Source organism: Vulpes vulpes, chromosome 1 (assembly GCF_048418805.1).
Source record: "Vulpes vulpes isolate BD-2025 chromosome 1, VulVul3, whole genome shotgun sequence".
NCBI classification, from domain to species: domain Eukaryota; kingdom Metazoa; phylum Chordata; class Mammalia; order Carnivora; family Canidae; genus Vulpes; species Vulpes vulpes.
Genome location: NC_132780.1, coordinates 10223737 through 10250485, shown reverse-complemented (window position 1 = coordinate 10250485; position 26749 = coordinate 10223737). Strand labels below are relative to the sequence as shown.

Genomic DNA, 26749 nt, shown 5'->3' with positions numbered 1-26749 from the left:
TCAGTGTGCAGTACACCTAGACTAATCCAACGTTACATGTCAATTTTATCTGGGAAAAAAGATATAAAAGGCAGAATTTCTGTCCTCTAAAGCCATCGAACAGAGAACCAAAATAGGGTGAAGAACATAGAGTGAGGGTTTCACGGGGAGATCCTGTTCCTTTGTATAGGAAAGTCAATGAAATTCTTCACTGGAGGAATCCCTGGGTGGCTCAGCGGTTTGGCGCCTGCCTTTGGCCCAGGGCGCGGTCCTGGAGACCCGGGATCGAATCCCACATCGGGCTCCCTGCATGGAGCCTGCTTCTCCCTCTGCTTGTGTCTCTGCCTCTGTGTGTGTGTGTGTGTGTGTGTGTGTGTGTGTGTGTGATGCATAAATAAATAAAATCTTAAAAAAAAAAAAGAAATCCTTCATGGTGGGGTGACATCTGAGATGGGAAGAGAGGGCGGGAGCAGTCCTGCGAGTCTCCAGACAAAGATGATTTCCTGGAAAGGGAATAGATGCCGGGGAGCAGGGGGAGACCCGAGCTTGCGTGAGAGTTGAGGAAGGGTCAGAAAGCCCCTGTGGCCGGAACACATGGGGTGAGTAGGACAGCACAGTATGGGCAGGAGCCAGGTTGGGTAGGGGCAGTGCTACTCAAAGGGTTGTCTGCAAGGAGGGGAGGAGCCTGGCCCAGAAGGCGGACGGTCCACGTCACTAAGCGCCCTGTTGATTTCCGCTGACATTTTCTTCATTGCAAGACTTTCTCGACTCAGGCGCTAACTTGACAGACCTGCTGGCATCTTCTTGCAAACCAGCATTCCTAGTAGCTCCAACGTAGGACCTGTGGGCTGCGGGGAGGACTTTGGGTTTTGATGTGATTCACAGGTGAGCAACAGAAGGGCTTTGAGCAGAGGAACAACAACAAGTGTTGTTTGGGTTTTTTTTTTTTTTAAGATTTTATTTATTCATTCATGAGAGATACAGAGAGAGAGAGAGAGGCAGAGACACAGGCAGAGGGAGAAGCAGGCTCCATGCAGGGAGCCCGACGTGGGATTCGAACCCGGGTCTCCAGGACCGCGCCCTGGGCCAAAGGCAGGCGCCAAACCGCTGCGCCACCCAGGGATCCCCTAGTACAGGTTTCCTATCGGGGCCAAGACACTGGCAGCCTGGCCCCAGGGACCCTCTGTGCACAGCTACTGCAGAGAGATGTGCTCTGTTGGGCACAATGCTCTTCCCCCTTGTGTGTCAGCACCCAGCTCCACGGTGCCCTCCAGCCTCCATGCAGGTCCCCACTCCTCAGAGACACCTGCCCCAGGGACATCATATGGGCCATTCCTACACTGCAGCTGCCTGCCTGGAGCTGTCCAGGATCCTGGAGGTTCTGAGGGGTGTGTGTGTGTGTGTGTGTGTGTGTGTGTGTGTGAAGCCCCTGCACACATGCGATATCTGAGGTTGAGGGAATTTGAGACTCATTCAGTGAATACTTATTTTACATTCAAGGATTCATGGTAAGACTCCATATCAAATAAGCGAGGGTTCCTGTTGTATTGAATCCCTCTTCTTAATCTTCCTGCCTGCCCAGGGCTAGAGTGACCCACCCACACCATCTGCCCACACCCCTGCAGCTCCTCCCACTCAGAGGAAAGTGTTTATTGCAGACTTGGCCACAGGAACATACACGCCAGAAATCTCTATTCCCAAAATTCGCCCTATGTCATTTTCAAGAACCCTGGGAATCTGAGAAACATTTCCCAAAATAGTATAATTCTACTGATTCCACCAGTAGGACAGATCGTTGCCACATTGCGGTTTACAGGAGCTTTGCAAATCAGTCCTCTTTATCCTAACCTGTAAAACTAAAGCAAAGAATTCCAAGTGTCCATTCGTGGATGAAACGATAAAGATAATGTGGTATGTCTGTAAAATGGAATGTTATTCAGCTATTTTAAATAATTATTAAAGGATTTTATTTCTTTGGCAGAGAGAAAGCTCGAGTGGGGAGAGGGGGAGAAGGAGAAGGAGACTCCCCTCTGAGCAGGGAGCCCACGCAGTGGTGGATCCCAGGACCCCAGGATCATGACCCAAGCCAAAGGCAGATGCTTCACCGACTCAGCCACCCAGGTGCCCCAGAATATTATTCAGTTATTTAAAGGAAGGATATTTGGGGGCACCTGGTGGCTCAGTTGGTTAAATGTCTAACTCGTGATTTCAGCTCAGGTCATGATCTCGGAATCTTGAAATTGAGCCCCACATTGGGCTCTGTGCTCAGCTCAGCTCAGCTCAGCTCGGAGTCTGCTTGAGATTCTCTCCCTGTCTCCCTCTGCCCTTCGCCCTGCATGGGGAACCAGCTGTGGAGCTTCTCTAGTCCTGGGCACCCTGGGGACACGTGAAGACCTGAGTTGGCACACTGACTCTTGGCTACATTGTCTCCAGATACAGCTCCTCCACTCCCCCTCCTTGAGTCAATAGCCTAGTCTTTCACCCTTTGAAGTTAAAGTGTTTTTCTCTGCTTCCCAAAGTTAATCATTCCTATAGCCAATGTGCTAGCTCTCTTAATAAAGCTGGAAGTGACAAAGCAATGGGTCTGAGTCCATTTGTGTGTGTGTGTGTGTTCCAATAAAATTTATTTACAAAAACAGGCAGTAGGACAGATTGGGCCAAAGGACTATAATTTGCCAACCTCTGTCCATGTCCTTGATGACACTTAGTAAATGACCTAGTTGATCGAGGGGAATGTGGTCCATTCCGCGCCACTGCGAGCTGGAAATCTCTAAGGTCTGCTGCTTTGCTGAGTCGTACATGGGTGTAGAACAGGACAGTATGTATGGGAACTGCCAACCAGGTGGTGGGTGCAGGGCAGAATGTGAGGAGGACACTGGAATAGGCTGAGCCTCCTTCTTCCTAAACAGCATCAACAGATCTATGCCAGATCAGGCCCAACCCTCCTACCCCATACACACATGGTCCCTGGGTGGGCACTGTCCTTACTGGACCCTTACGAGCCCTTATGCTGTGGTCTGACCACCAGCCCTTCCCTGGTGATGGCCCAATTGTAGCTCTTCGGCGGCGAGTCCAATGCTTCTTCCACCCGTGCCTCCAGGTTCTCTCGGGTAATGAAATTTTTTGCTTCCTCCTGCAGCTGCAGCACTTCCTGCTCCTTGAGCTGCGCCCAGGCCTGGGCCTCTCGGGCCCGCCGGGCTTCTTCCTCTGCCTGCCGCTGCTGCTGCTCCCGCGCCTCCTGCCGCAGCCTCAGGGTCTGAGTCCAGGTCTCGGATGAAAATTCAGTGAGATTCTGAGTCTTTCTTCATATGTTCACATCCAACTCTCCTGGCTCTGTGGCACCCCTGCTTACACGTGCTCCCTCTAAATAAATAAATAAGTTAATCAATTAATTAATTAATTAAAAGGAGGAAATCTTGCCAATTGTGACACCATATATAGACCTTCAGAACAATATGATAAATGAGATAATTTAGAGAAAGCCAAATACCATATGACCTCACTTATATGTGGATCATAAAAACAAAAATAAAAAAAAAAGTTCACAGATACAGAGAATAAACACGTGGTTGCCAGAAGCAGAGTGGGATGGGAAACGTAATGGTGAAGATCCTCAAAAGGTACAAACACCTGATTATAATATAAGAAAGGTCTTGGGGATGTAATGCGCAGCATGAGGACTACAGTTAATAACACTTTTTAGCATATTTGAAAGTTGCTAAGAGATTAGATCTTAACAGTTCTTCTCACAAGAAAAATAAATTTTGTAATGTGTGGTAACAGGTATTAACTAGGCTTTCTGTTCAATACTAGTTCTGTTGTACCAGAAACTACAATAACATTGTGTGTCAATTATATCACAATTTAAAAAACGAAACCAAAATATGGCATCAGTTATGTAGAGGTGAATCCTAGAGACAAAAATACTACTTGTGGTTTTGAGCCCCCCTCAAAATATAGCAGAAAAGGATCATAGTTCAATATGGTAATAGCTACTATTCGCCATCCTCCCACAGTGGGGACTTCAGACAAGGGTGTAATCACAGATTCTGTTATTCTTTGGTCCAGCTGGATCAACCACTCACAGGCCTGTTTCACTAAGGTAGAGGCCGAGGCCATAAAGGTGCTGGCACGTGCTGAGCCGATGATCACAGGAAGGCTAGCACAACGTCTAAAGAGCTACATGGAGGAGGTCTTCAGGGAGAAAATGACCCGGAGGCTTAACTCTTCACGACCTCACCACACAATAAAAAGAAATGAAATATCCCTCCATGAGTGAAAGGCTGGGGAGACCCACCCTCCCTATTCACACCCACCTGCCCCCAATCCTGGAGCAGCCAGTGTGCCTGAAGCCTGCGGACCCATCATGCAGGGCTCCGGGGCCACATGAGGGACTCTGTGCCTTATTTGATGGGGCCACTAGAAGTCTGTAAAGAGACTGGTTTTGGATTGATTGATTTTCCAGAAGTGACATGATCTATCTTACATGATGCTGTTCTAGTGGTATCGCTCTGCTTACCAGGTGGAGAGGGCCCCAGGGAGGAGACAGTGGAAACTGAGGGCGGTAGGCAGAAGAGTTACACCCAGAGATGTCCATGTCTGCTCCCCAGCCTGTGAATGCGTGACTGGACATGGCAATTAGGAATTAAAGGTGTTAATTTGGCCCTGAAATGGGGAGATTATCAGAGCACTTGGGTGTTGAGCTCATGGTTGACGGCTCCTGGGATGGAGCCATGTGTCAGGCTCTGCCCCCAGTGGAAAGTCGGCTTGGGATTCTCTCTCTCCTTCTGCCTCTGCTCCCTTACTCCGCATCCTCATGCCCATGCTCTCTCCCTCTCTCGCTCTCCTAAATAAATGAATGAATGAATAATAAATAAATAAATAAATAATTTTGGGTGATCATTGGCTATATCATTGGCTTCTGATCTATGAAACTCTAGGATTCACAAATTGTGCTGACAAGATGCATGGACCAGAGTGAGGCCCCAGGTGGTGCAACACCTTTCTGTCCTGCAGCCTGTGGTGCTGTGTGACCAAGCCCTGCTGGTGGCCAGAACAGCCTGGATGTTGCAGCTACAGAGTCACAGAGTCACTGGTTGGGGCACATTCACCACCCACATCCTTCGGTCTTGCTTGTATTCTGTGTGTCTGTGCTTCACGGGCCCAACTACAAAGACAGTAGTAATCCAACCTACATTTTGTCCCAAGGATCTTTTGTTTCCTTTCCTCGTGGAGCTTGAAGATACTAAAAGAACAAAACCACAAGAAACACAAATCAAGGTCCACCACCACCAGGGGAGCGACAGAAGCAAACACTCCTGTAGTCAGAAGACTCATCCCTCCTTCTCCCTGTAAACACCATCTGTCTTCACACAATCAGGAAGGAGAACAGGAACCAGTAACATCTGTGGGGGTGACCCCAGTCCATGTGCCGCCTCCCGGCACACAGCTGCCAGCTCACAGAGTCAGTGGTGGCTCCTCCTTGAAGCCCTGTGACCAACCACGTCCTCCGGAACCCTTGGGCTCATGATGGGATCCTGCACAGATGGAAAGATACTGCTGACAGGGCAGTGCCAGGGCCTAGGGAACATGGTCAGGTTTCTCTGGTGACCAGCAAACCAGAAAAATGGTTGGGCTCAGATTTTGAACACAGCCCACCTCCAGGGCCTACCTGACTCTGGGGGTCCTAGTGTACAACGTTCCTTCTGATGAGTGGAATTCAGTCTAGGTTTCTGCGACCCCACTGGCAGGGGTCATACCCCAAGAGACTGGAAGCTTCATCTGGACCAAAGAGTCATGCTGACAACGGACCATCAGCTGCCTTCTCTCTGTTGATGATGTTCACTTGTCGCTTCTGAAACAAAGTTTAAAGGTTTGGATTTTCCTGTCAACTAATTCATGGAAACACTGGAACAGTGAATGAATTATCCTATTTCCTCCACCACAGTTAGCTATGAGGAACATCCACTGCACTGCTTCACCCAGAACTCTCGTTTTTGATCAAAAATATTATCACTCCTATTTTGGAACAGCCCCTGTTGTGTTGAAAGTATCTCCCACTGACGGGTTTCCTGCTAATACAGCAATCAGAACTCCCAGGACAAACTTCACTGGCCACAGAGTTCTGGAAAGGCATCCATCGAGTCCCCCATGTCCCCACACACACTTGAAAAGTCCATCCATTGGGTCGTCTGAGTGGCCCTGACCATTAAGCATTTGACTTTTGATTTCAGCTCAGGTCATGATCTCAGGGTCGTGGGATCCAGCCCCACGTCAGGCTCCATATACAGCAGGGAGTCTGCTTTAGATTCTCTCCCTCTCCCTCTGTCCCTTCACACTGCCTCACTACTTACTTTCGTGAGCTCTCTCCTTAAAATAAACTAAAAAAGTAAAAGAAAAGGAAGAAAAGTGCATTCAGAATGCAAGCCCTCACTGCTCTTTCTGAAGCTTTGAGCTTGTTCAACACAGAGGGAATATTGATTCCAGTTTGTGACCTGGGAAACTGAGTATTTTAGGGGAAAACACTTGGGGGAAAATTTACCAAAGAGCTACCTTTTGGACATGAAATGTTGAAATGCTTATTAGATCTCAGCTCTTCTGACACTTGTTCTGTGGGGTCCTCACTTGCTTTGCCCATGCTGATGGGGTAATTTCTCTCAGTCTCCCCCACCTGTTATTTCCCCAGTCTTTTGGTCCACTCTAAATAACATCTTCTCACTATTCTCAATATTTTCCAAATTCTGAAACCTTTAAATGCCCCTGAGTGATTACCTAGAAACCACAGAGCTCCTGTCATGCACTTTCTTCTAGCCCTCATCAATCATATTGCCATTATTTGTTTCCATGTCTTACCAAAAAAAGTATTCCAACACTCATTAGGACAGTGAGGCACACTTTGTTGAGGCAGCCTACTCCAGTGAGTTTGCAGTGGGGGACACAGATTGGACTCCACTTCAAAAACAAGAAGAGTGGGGAATTAGAGCCAAGGGGCAGCACCGAGTGATGGTCATTGGATGGAAAGTTACCGGGAAGGTAGAGTAATTCTTGCTAAACTGACCCAACAGGGCTTTTACTGAAGACAGGCCAGAGTGATCACAGACTACCAATGGGATGCTGGGACATGAGGAATTTGGTCAGATAGCAAGGGTGGAGGATTCTGGCTCAACTGACTTAGCAGGTTTCTCGTTCAGTCTGAACCTAAAGCACATGGTCAGGCCTAGTCAAGGAAGAGACTCAGAGAACCTGACTAAAGTCTGTCCAGGAGAGAATCTTCGTTGGGAGTTTTCCTCTACCATGTACCATTCACCACTAAATTATGGTGTTCAGAGAGACAGAGAGAGAAGGAAAGAAAAACAGAGAAAGGGACCAACTGAGAGGTACCTGGATGGTGCAGATAAGTGCCCAACTCAAAAAAAGAAAAAGTGCCCAACTCGTGGCTTTGGCTAAAGTTACAGTCTCAGGGTTGTGAGATAGAGCCCCATGTTGGGCTCCCCACTCAGCATGGAGTCTGCTGGAGATTCTCTCTTCCTCTCTCTCTCTCCCCTATCCTCCTCAAATAAATAAGTAAATATTTAAAAAAAAAGAAAGGGGGGCAGCCTGGGTGGCTCTGTGGTTTAGCGCCGCCTTCAGCCCAGGGCATGATCCTGGAGATCCAGGACTGAGTCCCACATCAGGCTCCCTGCATGGAGCCTGCCTCTCCCTGTGCCTGTGCCTGTGCCTCTCTCTCTCTCTCTCTCTCTCTCTCCCTCTGTCTCTCATGAATAAATAAATAAAAATCTTTTTAAAAGTAAATAAAAATTTAAAAAGAAAGGGATCTATTGATATATTGATAAAAATCTTTGAGGACTTATCACAGAGATACGAAAGAGATTGTAAACGTTATCAGGAGATGACCACAAAACCTATGCCAATGTATTTACAAATATGGATGAATGAACAGTTCTCTAGATAAATGTAAATTACCTAAACTGACCTCAGAACAAAATGGATAATATGAGTAGAGCAATAACCATTAAAGAAATTAAAATGAGAGCCACTAATTAGCCTCCACCAAAAAAGAACAATATCAGGGCCCAATGGTTTTATGGGTGAGTTAATAAATCTTCAAGTAAAAATAATCCTCAACAAATCCCTACAGGGAATAAAAAGTAGTAAAAGGAGATCATTCCCAATTCGGTTTATGAGGCTAGAAAACCAGGCAAGAAATTATAGGCCGATTTCACTTACAAATACATGTACAAAATCAAAGGAAACATTAGAAAACCAAGTGCAGAATTAATAATAAAAAAACGTAGAAACAAAAAAGTTACCATGACCAATAGGATATCTATCAGGAATGCAAGTGTGTTTTTTTATTTTTTATTTTATTTTTTTTAAGTGTGTTTTTTTAAAAAGTGGAGGTGCTCAGCTGGGTGGCACAGTTGGTTAAGTATCTGACTCTTGATTTCAGCTCAAGTCATGATCTCAGGGTCATCAGATCAAGCCCCACTTTGGGTCCACACTGGGCGTGGAGCCTCCTTCATATTCTCTCTCTCTACCTCTGCCCCCTCCGCTGCTGCACTCATTCTCTCTCTACAAAGCAAAAAAAAGAATGCAGATGTGTTTGAATATCAGAATGTAGCAATCCACATCAACAGTATAAAGGAGAAAATTACTTACCTCCATAGATTTAATAAAATTATTTTTTAAAAAAATTTTTTAATAAAATTATTTGATAAAAGTCAACCCTAACTCTAAAAAAATATAAAAATCCTTTGACACGCAGAGGAAACTGGGAAAGGGGCACATTCACATCCTCCTAGGCTGCCTAAAGACTAAAGTAGCCGGGATCAGTCCCGCGCATACCACCTGGCACCCGTCAGGCACTAAACAAATGGGTGCATCTCCCCAAGCACTTCTCTTTCACACACCCCATCTTTGTTCCCGGATTCATGGTTGATTTCCTCAGTTGTATCTTCCAGATCATTTATTTTTTTCATCAGTTACAGTCCAATTATTTAACAGACACATTCCATTTGTGTGTGTGTGTGTGTGTGTGTGTGTGTGTGTGTGTGTGTATTTCTGGGAAGTCTTTTTTCAGTTGACTGCACCCTTTCCATGGGAGTTCATCAGCCATCTGCCTGAATCCCTGGGTGTCAGAAGGATGTTGAGAAGTTTCCATCTACGCTTTTACACGAGGTTTCCAGCACTCACGGGTCCCATTTCTACCTCGGGTGGTTGCTCCGGGACCTGCCTCCGCTGGCTCTCCTCAGATGTGTGTGCACTGGCCACCTACTTTCTCCTCCATTCCCCCCTTTTCCTATCTCCTTATGGATTCTTCTCAAATGTTATGATTCTTGGTTGTAAAGCACATGTTTAGTAGAATTCGGTTGATTATCATGAGTGTAGGCTCAAGGTTTGCTCAGTATTTGTAGGAATCTATACTGGAGCTTTTCCTTCTTAACAGCAAAAACCTACAAACTTTTTCTTGTTTTCCTCTTGAGTATTGGAGATATTCAAAGTAATTGCTTATACCAGCTGTGCTGGGTGTGGAGAGCAATAATTTAAAGAAAAGGCCTCACTCTGTGTCTTCACTCAGCTTAAGGAAGAAGAGAACCCGCACCCCACCATTCCTGTGTTCCCAGCCAGCCCCACCCCTAACCCACCCCACTTGCAGCTGCATTGTGCAAAATATGCCCCATCCCTACAGTTGATTTTTTTTCACACCCTATCTTCTTAAAAACCATATATTTCATTTTGAGTGTTTTTGACTTTCATAAAAATGAAATTACATTGGATTTTCTGCTACTTGCTCTGTTCAGTCAAAATTATGTTCCCCATAGCATCTGGGTGACTCAATTGGTTGAGCATCTGCCTTGGGCTCAGGTCCAGATCCTGGGGTCCTGGGATTAAGTCCCGCATCGGGCTCCCTGCTGAGCAGGGAGTCTGCTTCTCCAATTCCTGCTCCCCCTGCTTGTACTTGCTTGCTCTCTCTCTCTCTCTCTCTCTCTGCCAAATAAATAGATAAAATCTTTTTTAAAAAACTATGTTCCCCAGAATCACTCTTGCAGGTGCCTCGATGTGAGTTGGGCATTTTCATTGCTATATGGTTCCCATTGAATGAACTTATTGGCACATTCTCTTTCCCTCCTATTGGCTACTTGTGAACATTTGGGATTTTAAAAAAATGTTTTCTTTTGTTGTATCAATACTGCCTCTACGAATGCTCCTCTGTACATGTCTGCCTGCACACATGCACACAGACACACAAACACACACACACACACACACATTCCTGGGGGTAACAATTGCAGCCTTTCTCTTGCGTTGCCTTTTCCTTGTTGCATTGTAAGGGTCTTTATATATTCTGGATGTCATTCTTTGCCAGCCATGTGTTCTACCCTTCTTCCAGTCTGGCTGGTCTTTGTTCTTTCCTTAGAGTGTCCTTTCTTAAGTAGATACGAATTTTTATATAGTGGAAATCATTTCTTCTACCTTTGCATTAGTGCATTTTCACCCTACTTTAGAATATTTTCCCAAGGCCGTGTGTGTGAGACCGGTTTTTCAGAATCATTTTTGAGAAAAATGCCTCCTTTGCACACCTTACCTGTCAAACAATCTCCCTTATGAAGTTTCTCTGTCCGTGTAGGAGGGGTGCCTGAGTTTGTATTCCCTTCGCCAGTAGAGACACAGCACCAGTTTGAAACAGTGTGGCTCTTGGTGGTCCATCTTGACACCTAGCAGGGCAGTTGCCACCTCATTACTCTTCTTTGAGGCCCTCTGTTATGCTATTTAATTTTAGAATTGGCTTGCCCACTTAAAGAAAGCAACTACAATGCTATTGGAGATTCATAATTGTCCAGATAATTTGGGGAGAACAGCTATTCCACCCAACTAAGTCCTCCCTTTACTGATACTCTCTGGTTTCTCTTCCTTTCTTTTCTGTTATTTGTCATCTGTTACCTATTGCTAATTCACAGCCAAGCTTTCACATTCAGCTAAGTTTTCTGCTCTAAATAAAGAATAAATCTGTTTCTTCTCAGATTGCCATTACAAATATTATTTAAAATCACATTGCGGGGCGCATGTGAGTGGCTCAATCTGTTGGGCATCTGCCTTAGGCTCGGGTCATGATCACACGACTCCCCATAGCCCCTCTGTGCCTCCATTGGGTTCCCTGCTCCGTGGGGAGCCTGCTTCTCCTTCTCCCTCTGCTGCTCCCCCTGCTGTGCTCTCTCACTCTCTCTTGCTCACTCTCTTTCTCAAATAAACAAATAAAATCTTTTTTAAGAAATCACAGATGCTCTTATAAAGCCATGCCATTGAGCCTCACACATGGTGAGGCATTCATGGTAAACTTCAGTTTTGATTCTGATAATTTGTCTGATTCTTCTGAGTTGTTGATCTAGGCAACGATCCCACCTGTGAATTAGGACACTGTTTCTGCATTTTTCCTTCTCTAGCCATTCCTTTTCTGTTTCTGTCTTGCTGTATGGCAAGTCCCCCTAAACACCCTTCCTGGAGATGGCAGTCCCCGAGCCTTGCCCCTGATCTTAATACCACATTTGCTGTAACATTTTGGAGATACCCTATATCAGATGAAGGTAATTCCTTTTAATTTCAGGTTTACTGAGTTTTACCATCAATGGAACTAGAATTTTAGGTAGAGGCATTTGGTTTTTTTTTAATGCATCTTCAAAGAACTCACATGGTTTTCCTCCTTTAAACCATTAATGCCATGAATGACACTGATTTTCTCCTGTGAAACTACTATATTCCTAGAATAAACCCTACATTTCCATGCACATTATCTGTTTCATTCATTTCTGCATTGTGTCTCCGAGTCCTGAAGGATGTTTGTATGTGCTGACTTGGGCCTGGTATTTTCCTTGCTGTATTTTTTCTGGTTTGGGGGTCAAAGTTACTGTACCCCACAGGAAGAGCTGGGGACATGTTTTCTCTTTCTCTTTTCTGGAGGAGTATGCGTCAGATTAGAATGGAGTCATGAATGTTTAAAAATCTCTCCTACCAGTTGAAACAGTTCCAAAATAGTAAAACTCAGTTTGTTGGATGTCTCATACGGCTATTCATGCTTTTCTTCCATTTTGACCCAGTTTGGTCCTTTTTTGTAGGTAATCACTCCACAAATGAATACCAAAGCTTGAAATCAAAATGTTCATCATCTCTTTCAAGGCCATTGTCTTTTTTTTCCCTTTTTGATTCCTAACATTGCTTCTTGCACATTGCTTCTTTTTTTTTTTCCTGATCACGCGGTCAGAAGAACCATATCTAGAATTTTGTATTTCTTGCTTACCTCTTACGTTCTTTTTCCTTTGACTTCGTTCCTTCTCTTACTTCAACCAGTGGATAATTATCTCAGAAACAACCAACCTTTCATCCTTTCCTATTAAGCAATTTAGTGTTTTGAATTTGCTCAGAAGCCCACCTCAGTTGCATCCTATGTGTTCTAAAGAAAGCTGTTTTGTTTTGTTTTTAAGTAGGCTCCAAGGCCAGTGTGGAGCCCAATGGTGGGCTTAATCTAGGAGCCTAAGATCAAGATCTGAGCTGGAATCAAGTGTCGCCTAACCCACAGAGCCAACCAGGTGTCCCTACGGAAAGTATTTTTACTTTTAGTTCTACAAATTTTGAAATGGCCGTTATAATTTCTCCTTCAAGCACAAGTTTTTTAAAAGGTGGTTTCCATTCAGATGGTGATGTTCTAGACACCCTTGTAATCGGACTTCTGACTTCATAGCACAGAGTTTACAGAGCATTACATCTATGAGTATTTACTGAAAGTTGCTCTTTGGTGTAGTATGTGGCAAATATTCATAAAGTTGCCTTGTTTGCTTGGAAAAACTGTATTGCAGCATTTTACGTATGTACAGGCCAAGCTGCTTGCACTGCTCCAATATTCTATACCCTTCTTGTGTAGCTTGCCCTCTAATTACTGAGAGACATGGGCTTAAATCTTCACAAAAAGAGTGGATTCCAAGTGGCTTTTTCAAGAGAGGTACTTACCTACTCCATGTTTTCCCCCTGAAGGCTGCAAAAATTCTATAGTGAAATGAGAGCCATCAAAAGTTACTGAATTTTTGTTTCCTACAGCAATATATAGTTGTCCTCACACTTTGTATTTTTTTTTTTACATTTTATTTATTTATTCATGAGAGACACACAAAGAGAGGGGCAGAGACACAGGAAGTGGGATATGCAGGCCCCATACAGGGAGCCCGATGTGGGACTGGGTTCCGGGACTCCAGAATCACTCCCGGAGCCAAAGGCAGGGGCTCAACAGCTGAACAACCCAAGAGTCCCCCTCACACTTTGTATTCCGGGAACTTTTTCTCCTAAGGCAAGGCAAAGAGTGTGTAGTATCCAGGGCCTTATTACATGACCAAGTGTGGTGAGGATCTAGGAAACTAAAATTCTTCTATTTTCATTGTAGATGGGTGAATTAGTAGAACCCCTCAGAGAGAGAATCTAGAAATATCTATTCTCAAGAAGGATGCCCTTGCTCCAGAACCAGAAATAGCCTTCCTTGGTTTGGTAGGTTTATTTTTTTAAAGATTTTATTCATTTATTTCTGAGACACAGAGAGAGAGAGGGAGAGAAGAGAGACAGGCAGAGAGACAGGCAGAGGGAGAAGCAGGCTCCATGCAGGGAGCCCCATGTGGGACTCGATCCCGGGTCTCCAGGATCACACCCTGGGCTGAAGGCGACACTAAACTGCTGAGCAACCCGGGCTGCCCAACTATTCTTATTTTGGGGCATGAATACATCTCCTAGGGAAACTCTTCAGCCCGTGTGGAAGAAAACATGTTCCAGGATGCGGAAATCTAGCTGTGATAGCCAAACCAGTGGTTTCTTTTTTTTTTTTTTTTTTTAAGATTTTATTTATTTTTTCATAGAGACACTGAGAGAATGAGAAGCAGAGACACAGGCAGAGGGAGAAGCAGGCTCCATGCAGAGCCTGATGTGGGACTTGATCAAGGGTCTCCAGGATCACGCCCCAGGCTGCAGGCAGCACTAAACCGCTGCGCCACCGGGGCTGCCCCAACCACTGGTTTCAACTCGCAGCCTTTCAGGAGTGCGAGTTTACTCCTACGGTGGAATCCTAGCCAGCAGTTAAAGTGAAGGAGATGGACATGTAACAATAGGGATATATGTGGGGCACCTGTGTGGCTCAGTGCTTGAGCAGACGCTCAGGCCCTGTTCCCGAGCTTCTGGGAAAGAGTCCCCATTAGGCTCCCCACAGGGACACTGCATCTCCCTCTACCTCCCTCTCTCAGTCTCTCATAAATAAATAAATAAATAAATAAATAAATAAATAAATAAATATATAAAATCTCAATTTTTTAAAAGAGGATATACGTAAAAATGTGGCCAGAGGTTTTGAAACCTGTCACAAAGTATTGTCACAAAAAATATCTACGTTCGCCCAGGATATGTGTAAGAAAGAGGACTGGGTTTTCGAAGCCTTTCATAAAATCTTTTCACAAAAAAATGTCTATGTTAGACCTGGATACATGTATAAAGGAGGATATGGTTTCTGAAAGCCTGTCACACACAAAAATTGTCACAAAAAATAACTAGGTTCAGCCAGGAAACGTGTAAAACAGACGACAAAGTTTTGAAATCTTTTTCACAAAATAGTATTAAAAAAATACCTATGTTCAGCCAAGATATGTGGAAAAAAGAGGACAGGGTTTTGTGAACCCTTTCACAAAATATTGTCACAAAAGATACCTATATTTGGCCAGGATATGTGTAGAAAAGAAGAGGGATTTTTTTTTTGAAGCTTTTCACAAAATATTGGAACAAAAAGTACCTATGTATCACTATGATATGTATAAAAATGACCAGGTTATCTGAAGCTTCTCAGAAATATTGTCACGATAAATCCTGTATTTGGCCAGCTGGTGTGTGTGATAAAGAACAGGGTTTTTTTGAAGTTTTTCACAAAATATTGAAACTGAAAATATTTTACATTTTGCCAAAATATGTATAAACAAGAGGACAAGGGGTTTTTTTCAACCGTCTCACAAGAAGGAATGTTAGGAGGCATAAGGGGAAAAAAAGACAATGGCTTTTGTTGAGATAAAAAAGCATCCAATTGAAATGTTTGAGATAAAAAACATCCCATTGAGCTGTTTGAGATAAAAAACATCTGATTGAAAAAAAAAATTCGATTGAGATATTTGAGTTAAAAAACATCTGATTGAGATGTTTGAGATAAAAAATATCTGAGTTGTTTGCGATAAAAAACATCCAAGATGTTTGAGATAAAGAACATCCAATTGAGATGTTTGAGATAAAAACCATACGATTTAAAAAAAAAAAAATATCCGATTTCAAACTTTATGCGGTTATTTTTATTGGTGGAGTGATTTTTTTTTCATTTGTGGAGCCTATAAAAAGGCCACAGGGTCTTGATGACTCATATCAATTGTAAATTATTAGTAGTCGTATGAATTTATCAATAAACTGATTTGTACTACTTTTAGGACCTATTTCAACCTATTTTCAGAGGGCTCACAAGCTTTTTAAACGTAAAGGATAATTCTTTTTTTTTTTTTTTTTGTAAAGGATAATATAAACTGGCACGACTCCTCCAGAAAAGAGACACCGAGAACTCGTCCCCAGCTCCTACTCTATAGCAGTGACTCTTAAAGGCTGACTCTCGAGGCTTCACATCTTCCTTGGGACCGGAGCACACAAGGGGACACTGCCTATGTTCTGTAACAGGTCAGTTATGCTCAATATCAAACTGTGGTTCACAGAATTAATGGTGGAAGTTGTAGCTACCTTTGTCCTGGCCAAGATAAGAAGTTATGTTCCTGCATTGTTCGTGACATGGCCGGACAACCACTGGAAGCTCCTGGGTTGTTTCAAAAAGATGTGCCAGTTTATGGTGAAGAAGACCCTTATTTATGTCCTGAGTTCTCTTGCGTCCATTATACACAATCTCATTGTTGAAGTCTTCCTCAATAAGCTATATTACTTTCTACACAAAAAGATGGTTTCTGAGCCCACAGCTGTGGTTGTCGTTTAGCTACTCTTACACCTACTCACCCTGCATTCGTTGGGGGGATACTTGGCACCCGGAGGAGAGCAAAGGACTTTCCTCGCTTATCTCCTGCCACTGGGGGCTTGTGTGCACGCTCGGTTCTCTCCCCGAGGCTGCCCCATTCTATCCTCTCACAAACAACACTGGCTCACAACTGTGGGTGCAAACGTTGATACTGAAACCCTAATGCTCAGCAGCCTGACATGGAGGCCGGAGACCAAAGTGCAAGCTGGTCTGATCCGCCTCCACGTCTGGATGTCACATGAACTTGCAGCCTGAACCAACCGACACACAGCTCCGTTCTGCCACAGTTGTCACAAGGAAGCTTATTTCGCTGAACTCCACCCAGTGACACCATCTCTAGGAGGCAAAGCCGGTTATTTATGCTGCATCAATCCTAATTCTTTTTTTTTAAATTTTTTTTAAATTTTTATTTATTTATGATAGTCACACAGAGCGAGAGAAAGAGGCAGAGACATAGGCAGAGGGAGAAGCAGGCTCCATGCACCAGGAGCCTGATATGGGATTCGATCCCGGATCTCCAGGATCGCGCCCTGGACCAAAGGCAGGCGCCAAACCACTGCGCCACCCAGGGATCCCATCCATCCTAATTCTTTCAGAAGAACTTGTACAAGCCTATGGTGTTACCTTCATCAATTGAGCTCCTCACCCCCACAGTCCCCAGAGCACATTTGGTTCTTCTTGAATCTGTATCTCCTTGATTTCTTTCGTTTTTCTTTTCAAGATTTTATTTATTCACCAGAAACACACAGACACACACACACACACACACACAGAAAGAGAAAGAGGCAGAGACACAGGCAACGGGAGAAGCAGGCTCCATGCAGGGAGCCCCACGTGGGACTCGATCCAGGGTCTCCAGCATCACACCCTGGGCTGAAGGTGGCACTAAACTGCTGAGCCACCCGGCCTGCCCAACTATTCTTACTTTGGGGCATGAATACATCTCCTAGGGAAACTCTTCAGCCCGTGTGGAAAAAAACATGTTCCAGGATGCGGAAATCTAGCTGTGATAGTCAAACCAGTGGTTTCTTTATTTTTTTTTTTAAGATTTTATTTATTTATTCATAGAGACACAGAGAGAGAATGAGAGGCAGAGACACAGGCAGAGGGAGAAGCAGGCTCCATGCAGAGCCTGATGTGGGACTTGATCAAGGGTCTCCAGGATCACGCCCCGGGCTGTAGGCGCCACTAAACGGCTGCGCCACCGGGGATGCCCCAAACCACTGGTTTCAACTCGCAGCCTTTCAGGAGTGCAACGAGTTTACTCCTACGGTGGGATCCTAGCCAGCAGTTAAAGTGAAGGAGACTGACATGTAACAATAGAGATGTATGTGGGGCACCTGTGTGGCTCAGTGGTTGAGCAGACGCTCAGGCCCTGTTCCCGAGCTTCTGGGAAAGAGTCCCCATTAGGCTCCCCACAGGGACAGTGCATCTCCCACTACGTCTCTCTCCGTCTCAAATAAATAAATAAATAAATAAATAAATAAATAAATAAATAAATAAATAAAATCTCAATTTTTAAAAACTGGATATACGTAAAAATGTGGCCAGAGGTTTTGAAACCTGTCATAAAGAATTGTCACAAAAAATACCTACGTTCGCCCAGGATATGTGTAAGAAAGAGGACTGGGTTTTCGAAGCCTTTCACAAAATCTTGTCACAAAAAAATGTCTATGTTAAACCAGGATACAAGTATAAAAGAGGATATGGTTTCTGAAAGCCTGTCACACACAAAAATTGTCACAAAAAATAACTAGGTTCAGCCAGGAAACGTGTAAAACAGAGGACAAGGTTTTGAAATCTTTTTCACAAGATGGTATTAAAAAAATACCTATGTTCAGCCGAGATATGTGGAAAAAAGAGGACAGGGTTTTGTGAACCCTTTCACAAAATATTGTCACAAAAGATACCTATATTGGCCAGGATATGTGTAGAAAAGAAGAGGGATTTTTTTCTTTGAAGCTTTTCACAAAATATTGGAACAAAAGGTACCTATGTATCACTATGATATGTATAAAAATGACAAGGTTATCTGAAGCTTCTCACAAAATATTGTCACGATAAATCCTGTATTTGGCCAGCTTGTGTGTGTGATAAAGAACAGGGTTTTTTGAAGTTTTTCACAAAATATTGAAACTGAAAATACCTACATTTTGCCAAAATATGTATAAACAAGAGGACAAGGGGTTTTTTTCAACCCTCTCACAAGAAGCAATATTAGGAGGCATAAGGGGAAAAAAAGACAATGGCCTTTGTTGAGATAAAAAATATCCAATTGAGATGTTTGAGATAAAAAACATCCGATTGAGAAGTTTGAGATAAAAAACATCCAAGAAAAAAAAAAAAAAGAAAAAAAAGACCATCCCAGATGTTTGAGATAAAGAACATCCAATTGATGTTTGAGATAAAACTCATCTGATTAAAAAAATATCCAATTGAGATGTTTGAGATAAAAAACATCCGATTGAGATGTTTGAGATAAAAAACATCCGATTGAGAAGTTTGAGATAAAAAACATCCAAGAAAAAAAAAAAAAAAAGAAAAAAAAAACCATCCAAGATGTTTGAGATAAAGAACATCCAATTGATGTTTGAGATAAAACTCATCTGATTAAAAAAATATCCAATTGAGATGTTTGAGATAAAAAACATCCGATTGAGTTGTTTGAGATAAAAAACATCCAATTGAGATGTTTGAGATAAAAAATATCCGATTTCAAAAGAAAAAATATCCGATTTCAAACTTTATGGGGTTATTTTTATTGGTGGAGTGATTTTCTTTTCATTTGTGGAGCCTATAAAAAGGCCACAGGGTCATTGATTTCTCATATCATTTGTAAATTATTAGTAGTCATATGAATTTACCAATAAACTGATTTGTACTACTTTTAGGACCTATTTCAACCTATTTTCAGAGGGCTCACAAGCTTTATAAACGGAAAGGATAATTCTAAACTGGCACGACTCCTCTAGAAAAGAGACACCGAGAACTCGTCCCCAGCTCCTACTCTATAGCAGTGACTATTAAAGGCTGGTCTCGAGGCTTCACATCTTCCTTGGGACCGAAGCACACAAGGGGACACTGCCTATGTTCTGTAACAGGTCAGTTATGCTCAATATCAAACTGTGGTTCACAGAATTAATGGTGGAAGTTGTAGCTACCTTTGTCCTGGCCAAGATAAGAAGTTATGTTCCTGCATTGTTCGTGACATGGCCGGACAACCACTGGAAGCTCCTGGGTTGTTTCAAAAAGATGTGCCAGTTTATGGTGAAGAAGACCCTTATTTATGTCCTGAGTTCTCTTGCGTCCATTATACACAATCTCATTGTTGAAGTCTTCCTCAATAAGCTATATTACTTTCTACACAAAAAGATGGTTTCTGAGCCCACAGCTGTGGTTGTCGTTTAGCTACTCTTACACCTACTCACCCTGCATTCGTTGGGGGGATACTTGGCACCCGGAGGAGAGCAAAGGACTTTCCTCGCTTATCTCCTGCCACTGGAGGCTTGTGTGCACGCTCCGCTCTCCCCGAGCCTGGCCCATTCTATCCTCTCACAAACAACACTGGCTCACAACTGTGGGTGCAAACATTGATACTGAAACCCTAATGCTCAGCAGCCTGACATGGAGGCCGGAGACCAATGTACAAGTTGATCCTATCCGCTACCACGTCTGGATGTCACATGAACTTGCAGCCCGTTCCAACCGACACACAGCTCCGTTCTGCCACAGTTGTCACAAGGAAGCTTATTTCGCTGAACTCACTCAGTGACACCATCTCTATGTGGCAAAGCCGGTTATTTATGGTGCATCGATCCTAATTGTTTCAGAAGAACTTCTACAAGCCTATGGTGTTACCTTCATCAATTGAGCCCCTCACCCCCACAGCCCCCAGAGCACATTTGGTTCTTCTTCAATCTATGTCTCCCAGATTTCTTTTTTTCTTTTCAAGATTTTATTTATTCATCCGAGACAGAGAGAGAGTGAGAGAGAGAGAGAGAGAGAGAGAGAGAGAGAGAGAGAGTCAAAGACATGCAGAGGGAGAAGCAGGCTCCATGCAGGGAGCCCAACGTGGGACTCGATCCCGGGTCTCCAGGATCACGCCCTGGGCCAAAGGCGGGCGCTAAACAGCTGAGCTACCCGGGCTGCCCCCTTGATTTCAGTACAGTTTGTTTTTTTTTTTATTTCTTTGTTTGCGTGTTTGTTTTCGCAGCCTCGATTCTTTCTTGTTTCACATACTGAGCAAATAAAGTTCCTTTCAGACAATGGCATGTCTGCAGCCTTACTGCTCCATCCTAGGCTGATTTCCTTCTAACCCTGTGTGGCTTAGGGTCTGTTGCAAGGCACCGAAGAAGAGGAGGGAAAACCAGGGTGATTAGATAGAGAGCTCCATGGCTTGGCAGGGGTTGGTGAGGGATGGGTACGCAACCTGGGTGATATTTGCTGAATGGAGGATGGGGGTGGAGGTGGTTTCCAAGGCTGATGGTCTGGGACACGGCAGCCCAGGAGGCTCTGGGGATGTGTCATCTTTCCCGGAGAAGTTCAAAGTCAGTCACAGAGAACTCTGAACTGGTTGAAAGCATCTCTACCACTTGTAAGGCATATATCCCACATTTGACCAGGGTAGAGCCAGCCTCTTGAGGACTGAGCTGGGGGTAGGGACAGCTCCCCGCAAACTCATCTTCAAGGGACCCATGTTGGGATGGGTGATGGTGAAATTCAGAGGGCTCATGAGAACGCGCCCCTTGGGTCAGGAGAAACCCTGCGGAGGGGAAAGGATGTGAGTGGAATGACCCTCCCCAGAGCACCTCGGAGGTCCTCAGGCTGCCCTGGAAGTTTGAGCCTGCCTCATTTGGATCTAGCCCAGCATTGAGTTGGCTTCTACCTCTCCCTCTGCTCATTCGCCCTCTCGTGCCCTCTTTCTAACAAATAAATACATAAAATATTTTTAAAGATTATTTATGTATTATGAGAGACATGCTCAGAGGCAGAGGCTTAGGCAGAGGGAGAAGCAGGCTCCCCGTGGGAAGCCCGATTTGGGACTCCATCTCAGGATGCCAGGATCATGACATGAAGCCAAGGTAGACACTCAACCACTGAGCCACCCAGGCACTCATTAATAAATACAATTTTTAATAAATATTTTAATAACTAAAAAATCAGTAAAGAGGGGGGCACTTGACAGGATGAGCACTGGGTGTTATACTATTGTTGGCAAATGGAACTCCAATAAAAAGGTATACAAAAAAATCAGTAAAATCAACAATGGGCAAAAATGTCAAAGAGACATTTCTCCAAAGGTATACAGTGGCCACCAAGCTTCTGAGGAAACGCTCAACATCGCTAATCATTACACAGAGCAAATCGAACACAAATATATATCAAGTCACACCCATCAGGATAGTCACCATCAACAACAATAAGCAAGGGATCCCTGGGTGGCGCAGCGGTTTGGCGCCTGCCTTTGGCCCAGGGCGCGATCCTGGAGACCCGGGATCGAATCCCACGTCGGGCTCCCGGTGCATGGGGCCTGCTTCAACCTCTGCCTGTGTCTCTGCCTCTCTCTCTCTCTCTCTCTCTCTCTTTCTGTGTGTGACTATCATAAATAAATAAAAATTAAAAAAAAACAACAATAAGCAAAAGGACCCCAAACCCAAATACCATAAATTAATGTGTGTTGGTGAGGATCTGGAGAAATCAGAACCCTGGCAAATGTTAGTGAAAAAGTAAAATGGCACATCAGACATCAGCTTGGAACACGGTGCCGGGTTTCCTCCAAATTAAGAAATAGACTTACCGTGTGATGGAGCCATCTCCTTACTCATTTTACATCTGTAAGAACTGAAAGCCAACAGTACGAAGGGATCCCCGCTCATCCCTGTTCATCGCAGTGTTGTTCACAAGAGTCAAGATGTAGAAGCAGCCCCCGTGTCCACGCACAGAGGAACAGAGAAAGATCATGCGGCATCCAGCTCCAGTGGAACGAGCTGGAAGGATCCTAAGGAAGAAGTGAGTTCTGGACCCGCTGCCACATGAAATGAGCAGGTCGCAGCAAGTCAAATACCCTATGATTCCACTTGTATGTCCTGCCCGTCATAGTCAAATTTATAGAAACAGAAAGAAGACATGTGGGGCCGGTGGGGGCAGGGAGGAGCAAACAGGAAACTGTGGGTGCAGACTTTCTGTTACAAAATGAGCAGGTGCTAGAGATGCATTGTACGCCCCTGAGAATATTGATACCCCTGCTCATCTGTATCCTGGTTCCCAGTGAATGGTAGGGAATGTAATGTTATGAGTTTTTCCCCATAATTTTTCACAGATTTAAGGAAGAAATTGGGGTGAAGATCCCTGGGGCCCTTGAAACCTTCCTGCCTTCCAAGAGGAAGCTCTGGGTGTGACCAATACAAAGTGTTGGTGGGTGAGGTTCATTCTGTGTTCCCAGCCAGCCCGTTTCAGCCTCCCATGGCAGCTCATGGGGCTCTGAGCCCCTCCAGAGTCCAAAACGGGGAAGAGGCTCGAGGCTCCAGGGATTCTCAGGAGTTGAGGGGCCAAGGTGGGAGGAGAAGGGCTGAGCAGGGATGGAAAGATGGGTAGAGGAGCAGCTGTGTGGGAGGGGGGCAGATTGAGGGATTCAGGACAGCCAAAGAGTCTAAGATGTGACATTAAAAAAAAAGGAAGGAAAGAAAGAAATTAAGGAGGAAAGGAAGAAAGAAGAAAAAAGGGAGCGACCGGGTTGCTGAATACCTAGAACATGAAACTCTTTCCTCAGGATGGTGGGCTCAGGCCCCAAGTAGAACTCATTAAAAAACAATAACAAACAAACAAACAAAAACAGAGATCTCTGGGTGGCTCGGCACTTTGGCGCCTGCCTTTGGCCCAAGGGATGGAGTCCCGCATCGGGCTCCTGGCATGGAGCCTGCTTCTCCCTCTGCCTCTGTCTCTGCCTCTCTCTCTCTCTCTCTCTCTCTCTGTCTCTCTCTCAAATAAATAAATAAATAAATAAATAAATAAATAAATAAATCTTTTTTAAAGAGTTCTTAGGCTCAGTTGTTTAAGCGTCTAAGTCATGAACTCAGCTCAGGTCTTGGTCTCAGGGTTGTGTGTTCAAGCCCCCTGTGGGGTGCTATGCTTACATGGAGCCTAATTTAAAATACTCTTTTAATATAAAAATAAAATAAATACGAATACTCATTAAAACTCAGCGGTTTAGCACCTGCCTTCAGCCCAGGGCATGATCCTGGAGTCCCAAGATCGAGTTCCACGTGTGGCTCCCTGCATAGAGCCTGTTTCTCCCTCTGCCTATGTCTCTGCCTCTGTGTGTGTGTGTGTGTGTGTGTGTGTTTGTGTGTGTCTCATGAATAAATAAATAAAATATTTTAAAAAATAATGATAAATAAAATGAGGGGAGGGCTGGATGGCTCAGCAGTTGGGCATCTGCCTTTGGCTCACGGCATGATCCAAGGGTCCCAGGATCAAGTTCCACATTGGACTTCCTGCATGGAGCCTGTTTCTCTCTGCCTATGTCTCTGCTCTCTCTCTCACTCTGTGTCTCTCATGAATAAATAAATAAAATGTATAAATAAATAAAATTAAAAATTAAAAAAAAAAGAATGAGGACAGGAGATGATGAGGGCGACAACTTAGATGAGCAGGTTGGAAGATTCCTGAGTCTGGTGTTCTGTGTGGCCTTTGAAGCTCCCTTGTGTTTAAGAAAACCTTTGCCTTTTCTGAAGATATTACATGCCCTTCCTCCACTGTATGTTCTTGGCTCCTTTCCTATAAATTTTTTATTTATTTATTTATTTATTTATTTATTTATTTATTTATTTATATATTTATTTTAAAAGATTATTTATTTATTTATTCATGACTGACAGGGAGAGAGAGAGAGAGAGGCAGAGGGAGAAGCAGGCTCCACGCAGGGAGCCCGATGTGGGACTCGATCCCGGGTCTCCAGGATCAGACCCCGGGCTGAAGGCAGTGCCAAACCGCTGGGCCATCAAGGCTGCCCTGTAAATTTCTTTTTAAGATTTTATTTATTTATTCATCAGAGAAACAGAGAGAAGCAGAGACACAGGCAGAGGGAGAAGCAGGCTCCCTGTGGGGAGTCCGATGCAAGACTCAATCCCAGGACTCTGGGATCATGATCTGAGCCAAAAGCAGACGCTCAACCACCCGGGCGCCCCTATGTACTATTTCAAATATAAACTCAAATTTCCCTGGTGAGGACATGTTTCTCCCACCATCAGTTGCTTTGGTGTGAAAGTACTCAGATTCAGAAATGATGTATGAATTCAATGGGCTCAAATTAGGTCAATTGTAAAGAGTTTTCACCCTCAAGAGCATGCACTGCCCTCCTGTTACAACCACCCGACAACGTGTCAACAATTTTGGAGCAGTGGATCCAGGAGAGTGAGAGCTCCATCAGGAGCACCATGTGCATTCAGTTAAATTGGATTAAAGGCTTGAATATAAGATCTGAAACCATGAAACTACCAGAAGAAAACACAAGCAGTAAGTTCCTTGGCATCAGACTTGGCAATGAGTTTTTTGGATGGCAATGAAAGTCAAAAATAATAAGTGGAACCTCATCAAGCTGAAGAGCTTCTGCACAGCAAAGGAAACCATGAGAAAATGAAAAGGCAACCCACCAAGTGGGAGAGACATTTTAAATCATATGTCTGGTAAGGGATTAATATCCAAAATTTGGAATACCCAAAAATATAGAAAGAGGGGTGCCCGGAGTTGGGGGTTCCAGGGTGGCTCAATTAGTTGAGCATCTGACTCTTGATTTCAGCTCAGGGTCATGATCTCAGCTTCCTGGGACTGAGCTCAGAGTTGAGCTCCGGACTGATTGTGGAGACAGTCTGCTTAGGATTCTCTCTCTCTCCCTCGGCCCCTCCCCCTCACTCATGCTCACTCTCTTGCTCTCTCTCAAATAAATAAATAAACTTAAAAAAAAACCCACAGAAAGCAATATGGTGAGTCCTCCAAATATTAAAAATAGAACTATCATCTGATCTAACGGTTCCACTTCTGGGTATATGAACAAAAGAAATGAAATCACCTCCTGAAAAACATCCTGCACCCCCAGGTTTACTGCGGCATCATTCACAAAGGGCAGGAGACAGAAACATCCTACAAGTCTGTTGAGGAATAAATGGGTAAAGAAAAGGTGGGATCTCATACGATGGTATATTATTCAGCCACAAAAAGGAAGAAACTCTTGCCTTTTGTGACAACATGGATGGACAACATGGATGAGGATATTGTGCTAAGAGCAGCCAGCGAGTCAAAGAGAGACAGATACTCTATGATCTTGCTTACAGGTGGAATCTGACAGAGAACTGTCCGTGGTTGCCTTGCCTGAGGGGCAGGGAGCGGTCGGGATGAGTAAAGGTGATCAAAAGATCAAATCTTCCAGATGCAGAAGTCCTAGAGGCGTAATGCACAGCGTGGTGACTCTGTTAAGGATACTGCATTGCAGGGGCACCCGGGTGGCTCAGTGGTTGAGCGTCTGCCTTTGGCTCAGGGCATGATCCTGGGGTCCCAGGATGGAGTCCTGCATCGGGGTCTCTGCATGGAGCCTGCTTCTCCCTCTGCATATGTCTCTGCCTCTCCCTCTCTGTGTCTCTCATGAATAAATAAATAAAACCTTTAAAAAAATACTGCATTGCATTTTTGAAATTTGCTAAAAGCAAAAAGTATGACTACACGAAGTCATGGACATTAACTATGCTTATCGCGGTGGTCACTTCACAGTGTATACATATATCGAATCAGTGTGCAGTACACCTAGACTAATCCAACGTTACATGTCAATTTTATCTGGGAAAAAAGATATAAAAGGCAGAATTTCTGTCCTCTAAAGCCATCGAACAGAGAACCAAAATAGGGTGAAGAACATAGAGTGAGGGTTTCACGGGGAGATCCTGTTCCTTTGTATAGGAAAGTCAATGAAATTCTTCACTGGAGGAATCCCTGGGTGGCTCAGCGGTTTAGCACCTGCCTTTGGCCCAGGGCGTGATCCTGGAGACCCGGGATCGAATCCCACATGGGGCTCCCTGCATGGAGCCTGCTTCTCCCTCTGCCTGCGTCTCTGCCTCTCTCTCTCTCTCTCTCTGTGTGTGTGTGTGTGTGTGTGTGATGCATAAATAAATAAAATCTTAAAAAAAAAAAAAGAAATCCTTCATGGTGGGGTGACATCTGAGATGGGAAGAGAGGGCGGGAGCAGTCCTGCGAGTCTCCAGACAAAGATGATTTCCTGGAAAGGGAATAGATGCCGGGGAGCAGGGGGAGACCTGAGCTTGCGTGAGAGTTGAGGAAGGGTCAGAAAGCCCCTGTGGCCGGAACACATGGGGTGAGGAGGACAGCACAGTATGGGCAGGAGCCAGGTTGGGTAGGGGCAGTGCTACTCAAAGGGTTGTCTGCAAGGAGGGGAGGAGCCTGGCCCAGAAGGCGGTCGGTCCACGTCACTAAGCGCCCTGTAGATTTCCGCTGACATTTTCTTCATTGCAAGACTTTCTCGACTCAGGCGCTAACTTGACAGACCTGCTGGCATCTTCTTGCAAACCAGCATTCCTAGTAGCTCCAACGTAGGACCTGTGGGCTGCGGGGAGGACTTTGGGGTTTGATGTGATTCACAGGTGAGCAACAGAAGGGCTTTGAGCAGAGGAACAACAACAAGTGTTGTTTGGG

The 26749-nt window shown here is 44.4% G+C and overlaps 1 long non-coding RNA gene across 1 annotated transcript; it reads right to left on the bottom strand.

The window, feature by feature from the left end:
* Positions 1–916: 916 nt before the first annotated feature.
* On the bottom strand, positions 917–22166 carry LOC140598294 (uncharacterized). The gene is made up of 4 exons (XR_012000586.1): positions 21849–22166; positions 5651–5833; positions 5175–5224; positions 917–3342 (listed from the first exon to the last, which is right to left on the bottom strand). It is a non-coding gene; the product is annotated as an uncharacterized lncRNA (long non-coding RNA).
* Positions 22167–26749: the final 4583 nt, after the last annotated feature.